General features: G+C 47.9%; 1 protein-coding gene across 2 annotated transcripts in view; it reads left to right on the plus strand.

The window, feature by feature from the left end:
* Nhsl1 (NHS like 1) overlaps nt 1-10,200 on the plus strand; it is a 223,494-nt gene that overhangs the window by 74,275 nt on the left and 139,019 nt on the right. The window lies entirely within an intron of this gene.

A 10,200-nucleotide genomic window follows, 5' to 3' on the forward strand; every position in this document is an offset into this window, starting at 1 on the left:
CCTTCCACCCCCAGCCCCTCCCCCCCCCCCCCCCCCCCTTCCTCCAGCTCCTCCTCCCCCCCCCCCCCTCCCTACCCCCCCCCCCCCCCCCCCCAAGCCCTCTGTTGAATGTGGGTGAGAAGTGGATGTGAATTTAAAACTTAGCTTGGCTTTGTTAACTTCCCAGCAGCAGCTCTGCTGTTCACTGTGGCAGGCAGCCTGGGCTGCCTTTGGTGCTGCCGATTCCTTCAGGGTCTTTGGTGATCTTGCCAAGCAGATCCCCCCCCCCTTATAACTTTAAGCGGCTCGCTAAATGAAACGCTTAGTTCCCTGGCATAGTTTTGACTATGTCACGGCAGCTTGGCACCCCCATCTCGTCCATCGAAATCATATTTCGATTTGTTCACATAACCCCTTAAGCCTATTTTTAGATTTTTTTTAAGTGCCTTCCATGTACTGGATGGAAAAGCCTTGATTTTCAAAAATTATTTCCACATGACCCTGGAGGCCCCCATTGTACTTGGACAGTGGGGTGGGGGGTTGCATTGTTTATTCCGTGAATACATTGTCTTGAGTTCTGTCTAGTGCTGGTGGTCAGGAGCACAGCTGGGACAGCCCTCAGGGTGGCGATGTAAGCCCTTCATTATTGCAGTTGCTGGACCCAAGAGCTCCTGGCTTATCCCACTGGCCAGGCAGGGAGAATCCAGACTCCCAGCCTTCTCCTTAAGCCTCCAGGACCGTCCCTTCAGCACCTGATGGCATTCAGAACAGTCCCAAGAAATCTTTTTCCAGTTGATTTGTGTGAGAGACCTGCAAAGGAAAAGACGCTTTCTCGTGGATACTTGGACACTTTTTCTTTACAGTTTCTGAAGACAGGTTTAGGACGCCCCCTTTCTTTGGCCTCCTTGTGTGTGAGGGGAAGGACATCGCTCAAAAGGGAGGGATCCAGAAGCCCCGCCAAGCTAACAGGCACAAGGAGAAAGGGAAAGTTAGGCTGTATTGGAGCTCCCTCTGCCTGTCCATCATAGTTCTCTTCCCTTACCCGGGGGATTCCTTTCCACAGTGGCAGTTATATGATGTCAACTGTAGCCTAGAAATGCCAATAGAATACGTCAAAAATAAGTTTTGCTTTTTCGTTGCACACCCATCAGTAGGATGATGTCATTTGCTACTATGCCGCTGCATTCCGGCTATCGCACACTGATCTGTCTGTCTGTCCAGTGTATCCACCCCTGTATACTACCTCCCTGCCAACCACCTAGTGGACTCGTCAGGTAGCGGTTTGATTGTTGCCTATTGCTTGTATTTAAGCCACTTTTATTTTACTTAACGGCTCCAAAGCGTCAGAGTATTGATGTTGATATTGTGGATATAACACTGAAACTATAAAGTGATTCTCCTCAGTGATGGGCAGAAAACGGATGACATCACATGACCATCACTGCAGTATACTACTCTCCTGTAAACTTCATAGTTGCTCCTTTATCACCTTTGATCTACTCCTGGGCATCATTTGTGAATGAGGCTTTGTCATATACATATTTGTATGTATAGGACAGTAGTTCAGTACTGTGTGTGGAGGCTGCACCCGGAGGCTGCACGTGACTACAGAATATAGATTCTGCAACACACACGTGCAGAGAAGGAATCGCACCCTCACTTTCTACTTTCTTATCAGGGCACTCCTCCCCCTTCCCTAGCAGTCTCTCGGCTCTGCCGCCGGGGTTGTGCCGGACAATTTTTACTCTTTCCTTCTGTGTAGCCATGTCTTGTGAAGATTAAGACATCAGCATAGAAGAAACTTCTTTTATAATCTAGCCCAGTTCTTCCCATTGTGTGCAGGCTGATTCTTAAAACTTTTAAGTATTTTTAAAATATTAATTATTCCCTTCCTTTTGTGCCAGTCTAGTCTCTCTGACGTAATGTTGCATCAAAATGTACATAAAATGACCTTAGTAGGTGTTTAGTACATAAAATGACCTTAGTAGGTGTTTAGCACATAAAATGACCTTAGTGGGTGTTTAGCACATAAAATGACCTTAGTAGGTGTTTAGCACATAAAATGACCTTAGTAGGTGTTTAGCAAGCAACTAGTTTCTACTTATCGATGACTGACTGACTTACAAGACCCACAGCAGGGGCTGGAGAGATGGCTCAGAGGTTAAGATCACTGGCTGCTCTTCCAGAGGTCCTGAGTTCAAGTTTCAGCAACCACGTGGTGGCTCACAACCATCTGTAATGAGATCTGGTGCCCTCTTCTGGCATGTGTATGCATAATAAATAAATAAGTTTAAAAAAATACACTTCACAATAACATTGGTGTGGCACTGGGGGCAACTTTCTACTTGTGAAATTTTAGCTATAAATTGACCTCTCAAAGCCCAAGAAACACTGAATTTCTCGTTCTCTGAATAAGGTCAGCTCTGTGTGTGTCAGGGTTTGTCTGGCCGCTTGGGCACTCATGGGAAGCTTTCTATGTAGCCCGTTCCTTGTTCGTGTTGGTGGGCTCAATCCCTGTACATGGCCTACCAATTCCGTGTGTATTATCTCTATCGTCTGGGGAAGCAGACGTGGTTTCAGCTCTGCTGCTGTTCTTTCGGATTCTGTGCCCTTGGCATTAAGCCCACACATCTGTAGAGTTAAAACTCCTCTACGCAGCCGTGGTTGGAAAATACCAACACAGACTAGTGCACTCGGATCAAAGCAGTGCACCACACACCCATCCCGTGCCTCAGAACAGGTAACCAAGGCTGGTTTTGCTCGGAGCCAGGGAGTTTGAGAAGCCCAGGGAAACTGGCATCCCTGTTGGCTGTGGGAAGTAAGGCTGTCAGGGATTTGGCTCTCTCTTCAACTTTTCTCCCGATGCTTTCATGGCCTGAGCTAGCCCTGAAATAGCTGTGAATGGAAGCCTGATTGTTCTGTGCCGTGAGCGACCAAACAAACCGGCAATTTCCAGAAGTCTTTTTCTCTCGCCTGCAGCACCCACTTCCTCCACCCCCAATAATTAATGTGATCAAATACCCCCCACATCTTTAGAAACCCGTGGCGTAATCAGCATATCAAAGGGTAGGAAGGTCCTTCAGTTGGAGCAGGCCAGCAGTCCTTAACAAAACCTTGTCCGAGGTAAACAAAACTTCTTTGCATAGGAAGAGACTTTCTTCCTTTACCTACAGCTGAGCAGTTTCCCCTTCGCACCAGTTTTGGTTAGAGAATGGGCCAATTCACTTTTTGATTCTTTACATTTCTGAAGGTTCATTTTGGACAGCTGAAGCCCGGCTCAAAACGCCCCTTTGAAGTTGGGCTGAATTAACAACTGGAAGTCTTGGCAGTTTACTAATTCCTGGCTGGATCCCCCTCCTTTCTTTGTGAGGCTAAATACTATAATCTTTGACCTGAAAGGAAGAACTTTACCAACACGTAAATATTTAAAAGGCCCCGTGAAGTATAATGTGTGTGAGTTTTCCCCCCCGGGGAGTCCGTCTGCTGGATCAAAAGGAATGACTCCCTTCTCATCTGCCAATGAAAGGGAGGTGGTTGCTATACAGTAGGGCTGACAGGAAATACTTTTAAAGTGCTAAGGGTTGGAGTTCTCTTTATTTTTAGGTTCAGCTAGCCGCCGAGGTGAGTGTTGCCTGGTAAGTCGTTATCCCCCAGAGTCTAAGTATTCAACATGACCGAGTTTGCGCGATGGTGAATGAATGAACTCTGTGCCACCGAGGACTACTTGGAACCCTGAGAGGAGGTGGAAGTGTGACTCACGGATGCACTTGAACTGTGGGTCCAGGTGTGTGTGCGGTGGGTGGGTAGAGTGTGTGTGTGTGGGGGGGGGCGGTACTAACTTCAGAGCCAGTTCAGGCTTCAACCTGAGCCCTGGCTGAAAGAAAGAGCTGGGATTGGAGTAGGGAGAGCACGCCTCGGCTTTCGGTGCTACTGGCCACCTCCAAGGAGGAGGGCAGAGTCCCGCTGTGCAGAATGTCAGGTGTGCGTCACCTCTCGGGGATTTCCTTCCTCTTGAGGCTTGACCTGTCTGGACGGCACTCGCTGTTTGTACAGAGTAGAGGTGTTCTTCAGGCCTTCAGATGAGATTCATCCAGACATCTCAGGTTTAAGATTTGAACCGGGTTGCTTAAATTTGGTTAGGGAAGCCCATAAGAGAAGTGTGGGGGGGGGCGGGGGGGAGGCAGTGAACTTCTTACCAAGGGAACCATTGGTAAGAAAGGTGTGGGCACCTGGTGACCTGTGGAACATGCTGCCCTGGGTCGGTGCTGTTGGGGGACTGGCTCATCGTTGTCCCCAGAACTCTGAAATTTTCTCCAGAACTCTTAGAAACTGGAAGGAGCTCCTTGCTACCTTGCTCAGTATGCCATAGTGTATTTAGAAAATGTTTGGACCACCTGTTCAGATGTGTTCATATTTGCCTTAAAAGCAGCTATCTGCCCGCTCCCCACTGTCCAGTGTTTGTTCCGGTTACATAGTTCTTACGGTTTGTTTGTATTAAGGGGACCGACCCTCAAGTCCTATAATTTTTATTCCGTTATTTTCTTTCATTCGGGCTAGATTGACAGGTACTTTGGAATGTCAGCTCTAGGCCTGTTAGAAATGACTATGAAAACTTTTCAAAACGTGATTTTCTAGTTTAGTTTCGAGACCCTGTTTCACGCATCCAGGACTGCACCAAACTTGTTGCATAGCCAATCGTGGCCTCTGAGCAATGTCTGCCTCCACAGTGTTGGGACTGCAAGCAGGCATCACCACGCCTAGTTTCTGGTCCTGTTTATGCCATGCTGTGGCCCAAATCCAGGGCCTTGTGCACGCCAAGCCAGAACTCGAGCAACTGTGCTGCATCCCCAACTTACTACGTTTGGATCAGTGGGTGATGCTGTTTCCTTAAAGGTTATGTACAAATTTGTTTTAATTTCTTACATGACTAATTATGCCCAAAATAAATGCTATCTGGAGATAAGGCTAAATACTTAAATATTTCTTCTTGCCTTTACAGCTAAGATCAAGTGAAGTTAAATAGTATTTGAAACTTTGTATGATTTTATTTCTTCTATTCACCTTAAGACTGCAGTGTAGTACTATCTTCCAGTGCTCTTGCTCCTTGGAGATCTGGTACTACTAGTCCCTTACCCGTTCTCTGGTTGATTATAGTCTGCAAGTTCTCAAAAAGATACTTCTGAAAATGGCAGTGATTTCTTTGGGTAGGGATGGCCTCTCAAGAGTTTTGTGTGGTTGACGCCTCTCCCACTAGGTGGCGCCATTGCTGTGCTTCGGAGAGGCCTGCCTGAGCTGCGGCTGTCCGTGACCGTAAATGTTGAAATCAAGGTCCAGTTCTGCCTAATGTAAATATTTGTGATGTCTGCCACTCTGTGTTTTCCCGGCATGTTTCTAAAAGGGGAAAGGAAAATACTAAACATCTTCCCTCCCACGTCAGCCAACGAATGTTTATTGTGACCTCACGAAGTTAAAATTTGCTCATCGCTGGAGTCAGGAAGGGGGCGATGCAGAGACTGGATTCTAAGAAACCAGGCAAAACCAAGGACTTCTGTGTGTGCAATTTCTGAGGATGGAGAGAGCAGCCGCTTGGGAGGCTCAGAGGTTACGCTTCCAGGAGACGATAGGAGAGACTAGACTCCGTCACGACCAGGTTGTAGTATGGGTGTGATTGCTAAGCTGGCTGGGTAGTGCACGCTAGGGATGGATCCTCCTGTCTCAGACACATGCCACCTCTCCCTGTTTTTTTTTTTTTTTTTGCCCTGCCCATTTTTTGTTTTTAATTTTGTGTTGCTTTGTTTTTAATTGTATGTGTGTGGGTATTTTGCCTGTATGAACGAATGTCTATGCACCATGTTGCATGCCTGGTGTCTGTAGAGGCCAGAAAGTCCCCCAGAACTGCTGTGATTGACAGCCGTGAGCCACTTTGTGTGTCAGGGAATCAAACCTGGGTCCTCTGGAGGAACAACCTGCACTCTTGACCACTGAGCCATCATCTCAGCAGCTTCTCTTCTGTCCGTTATGTGGCATCCATGCTGTGTCCAAAGTGCAGTAGAACTCTGCGGAATTTTATTTCTTGCTCTGTTGGAATGCACGGGTGCTTCACTTTCTAGTTGTGAGGTACACACAGGTTTGAAGTTGAAGCTGCTTTCTCTTCCTCCTCCTCCTCCTCCTCCTCCTCCTCCTCCTCCTCCTCCTCCTCCTCCTCCTCCTCCTCCTCTTCCTTCCTCCTCCTCCTGTCTTGAAGCAAACAAACAATAGCCAACAACAACAACAACAAAAAACCAACCTGTTAAAGACACGAGGAGTATACGCCACACAGCCCAGGAAGAGAAGAGCTTAGAAAACACGAGTGTAGAACAAAAGCTTCCAAATGCGTGCGATCTACTGGACAAGGATCGCCCCTCAAACATGGCTCCAGTGTTCCACACGGTTGGGGATCTAGGCACAGATACATCTGAGCCAGGTCCGGCCCGGCTGTGTCTCTAGTCTTTGAGTGGTGCCAGACTATCAGGCATTGGGTCTGCCGCTGCCCTGGGCACTCACCAGTAGGCACCCATCAGTCTTCCTCTCTGCCCGCACCCCTCCCCCACCCCTAGGAGCCTACGGGATAAACATTGGATTCCACTATTGATTTCTCTCCTGAGAGGCTGCAGCCTGGTTAGGAAAATCCGAGTCTGATCTTTTCCGAGCCTCCGATGTAATCTCATTTGGTAGAGGAAGTCTCATCTGGCTTTGGCCAAATAATAGACTTACGTATTAATTTTTAAGCGACACTTTGGTGGTTTGTGAGTAATGTCATTTTCCTCAAGCGACATCTGGCCTGATCTGCCATGCCTGCTGTACTTGACTGTGACTGCCTGTGTGCCGACACAGTGTTTCAGTGCTGAACAAAAGATTTGGTTGGTATCACTAACTTTTCCCCTTTGAACCTATGTTGAACCAGGTGTGTTTTTCTTAGCGACTGTAACCTAGAATGCTACGTAGAATACCACGTATCTTCAGAGGTCGAGAGGGACCGGAGGGACTGGAGGGGCTGGTACCTATTATTGTCGTCAGTATTAGTTATATTTGTTTGCTTTTTGAGGCGGCCTCTCATTCAGCTGTGTGGCCCAGACTGGCCTCTCGTTCATGGCAATCTTCTTGCCCCAGCCTCCCAAGTTCCGAGCTCCCAGGGATGCACACTCTCCTCTTCTTATTTACTTCTTTTTAAAAGCTAAATTGGCATTCCTCAGTTTAGGCAGGGTGGGCCTTTGCAGTTTTTAATTTTTGGTAGTAATTTCTATTGATTTGCCAGGATTTTGCACTTTTCTGTAAACCATTCATTGCTTCACATTGTTTTGGGGGAAGAAATACGTCTCCTAACAAGTAGGCAAGATGGCAAGGGCAGCAGCTGACAGGTCTTAGTGTCCGCCCGGATCCCCACCCTTTATCAGGCCTGATGTAATTGTGCGCCCTGCTCCTGGCCTTAGCCACCACCTTTTGTCTAGTAGCCACCTCTGCTTAGAGCACTTTGAGATGCCCTGCTGCCGGCTTCCCTCTACTGCTGAAAAGAACTGGCCAGCACTCAGGCACTGTGGGGCCGGCAGGTTCCCATCAGCCTTCCTCAAGGTGGAGCGAGCGATGAGATCCTTGATGTCTAGCGTGCAGTGGTCCCAGTAGGGACAGGAGACCCATGTGGGTGTCCTTGTGACTCTTCATAGCTCCGTGTTCACGTCTGGGCTTTGGGAGACAGCGCTGTCCTTGTTTCTGAGTCTCAGCAGGTGAGAGCATTGCTGGGCTAGTGAGGAGAATCTCCCAGGGAGAATACTGGAAGGCTGGCCTTAGCTTTTGCTTGCCCGTCTCCACACAGCCCCACCCACCATCAGTGGAGAGGACCCTGGTGTTTGCTTTGTGGAAGCCGCTCATCGTCTCCTGACATTCCTTTTTGAGCACACGCATTCTTTTTGAGTGCGTGTCCGGGGAGCAGCGCAATCCAGTAACAGATGTTCTCTCAATTTAGGGTTTCCATTTTTTGCCCGTGGGGAGCAAGTGTTGGGAGTGTCTTAAGTGCTCTTTGGGCCTTTCTGTTTTCGGCCCCGGGGGGGCCGAGTTTACCACTTTAAGGCTGGGACGCGTGTGGCTGCAAAGGGGACAACTGAGGTAGTCAATATCAATTGGGATCCTCTTTTCTAAATCGTCTTTCTCACTGGGAGATCTTTGAAACCGGTTGGGCAAGTTGCCAGTGTGCGTGACGACAAAAATTGTTCTGTGAAGAGGAAAACGTCAAAACAAAGCCATCGAAGCCACAAGTTCCACAGCCGGGAAGTTATTTTGTCTTCTTCATGCTATGTGTATGGGGGGGAGGGGAAGGAAAGGATCTCCCTGAGGCTGAGCTACTCGTCGAGTTGATCGGCCACCTCGGTTAGCAGCAGGAAGGTCGTTGAGTTATGCACAGAGATTCTATATAAAGTGAGACTCCTAGAAGTGGCGAGTGATGGCGGCTTCGGTAACCTGAACTGCAGAGAGGGAGCATTTGGGCTTTGGGAGGGGCGTGGTGGTACTCCTCCTGGGAGGGGCAGGAGGAGCTTCTGGCGAGTATGGTGGTGTTGTATAGACACATTCTCTCGATATTAAAGGCCTTTTGGAGCAGCTCTTGGCCTGGCCCACGTTCTGAAACGTAGACTTCCTTGCTAGATACAAATCACTGTGACAAATGGCCTGGTTTTCAGAACGACTCCTGTGTCAGCTCAGGTACACCAAAGAGGTGTATTTTGGAAGTGGCATATTCTAGTCTACTATGTTTATAGTTTCGGATGGTGTGTCCCAACCCTCAGTGTTTCCATGTGCCCATTTGGGAATTTCTATGTGTCCATATTTCCAATTCCATTTCAATTTAAGGTTGTTAAAGTGAAAGCAAATTCTTATAGACTTAGCACGTGAGAGAAACACAGACACCGTGCTGGTTGGCAAAGTTTTGGTATATTCAGCTGTGAGGTAGCCCTTTAGTTATCCAAAGGAAGGTGCAGGGAGAGGATCAGGTGCTTGGGTCATGAGAGGAGTCAAGACTGTGAGCCCTTTCTGTGCAGAGTGGAAAGTTTAAGGTATTATTTAGAAAAATAACCTAGCAAGTATCCGGGCAGTATAATTCTGTTTATGAACCGCAAGCAAACGAGCCACTGCTTCATCTCAGCAATCACGCAGATGCGTAGAAAGAGAACGGAGAGACAGGTTTGGGAGTGATACACACCAAAATAAAAACTCCTCACCACAGAGTCATAGGGAAGAGGTGGGGTGCGGATGCGGAGCACTTACTGTTTTATGAAAAGCTGAAACAGGGCTGGGGGGATCGTCTTGCTGTGCAGGCACGAGGACCTGAGTTCGGTCCCCGGCACCCATGTAGACGCAGTATGTGCTTGTAGCACTAACGCAGGGAAGGCAGAGGAATGGGGATCTCTGGAACTTCCTAGCCAGCCAGCCTCATCCACTCAGCAAACTTCAGGCCCGTGAGTGGCGGTTTCTTGATGAGTCCAGGTGGACAGCTCCTTCCTGAAGAATGACAGGCAAGTCTGATGATTGTGCCTCCTTTCTGGACCGTTTTCCTGCTATTGGGTTGCCTCTCCCATTGTTAATATGAGGGATATGCCTATATGCCTGGTCTTATTCTAACTTGATTTGCCATGTTTGGTTGATGCCCCAGGGAGGCCCGCTTTACTGAAGGGAAAGGAGGAGGAGTGGATGTGGGGAGGAGGGACTGGGAGGAGAAGAGGAAGGGGAAACTGTAGGCAGGATGTAATGTATGAGAGAAGAATAAAGAAAAAAGAAATAATTGGTGGTGGGGGAGATGAGAGTCAAAAGGGAACTCTGGCTCCACGTGGACATGCTCACATGTACCTGTGCACCCAGAAAAACACATACCCTGCACACACACGAGGAAACCGAAATAGAGAAAAGTAAACAAATAAAAAACAAATAAAAAGTGTTAAATGTGGAAATTTTGACTAGTATAATTCTGAATGAAAATTAAAACTTATACTCTGTGTTTACCATAAAACTTGCAGGAAATACAGAAACAGAAAATAAAACATGATAAGCGTCCATTACACACACTCCCCTGTGCTCCCTCCGATCTCTGAGATGTCTCATCCCAGGCCGTTCTCCGTTCACTCGACACCATGTCCCCGTTTGTTCTATACAGCTTGTGTTTTATCTGTGAAATTGTTAAGTAGTGACTTCAACTCTGCC

Source organism: Alexandromys fortis, unplaced genomic scaffold (genome assembly GCF_014885135.2).
Source record: "Alexandromys fortis isolate MF-2015 unplaced genomic scaffold, M_Fortis_MF-2015_v1.1 scaffold_107, whole genome shotgun sequence".
NCBI lineage: Eukaryota > Metazoa > Chordata > Mammalia > Rodentia > Cricetidae > Alexandromys > Alexandromys fortis.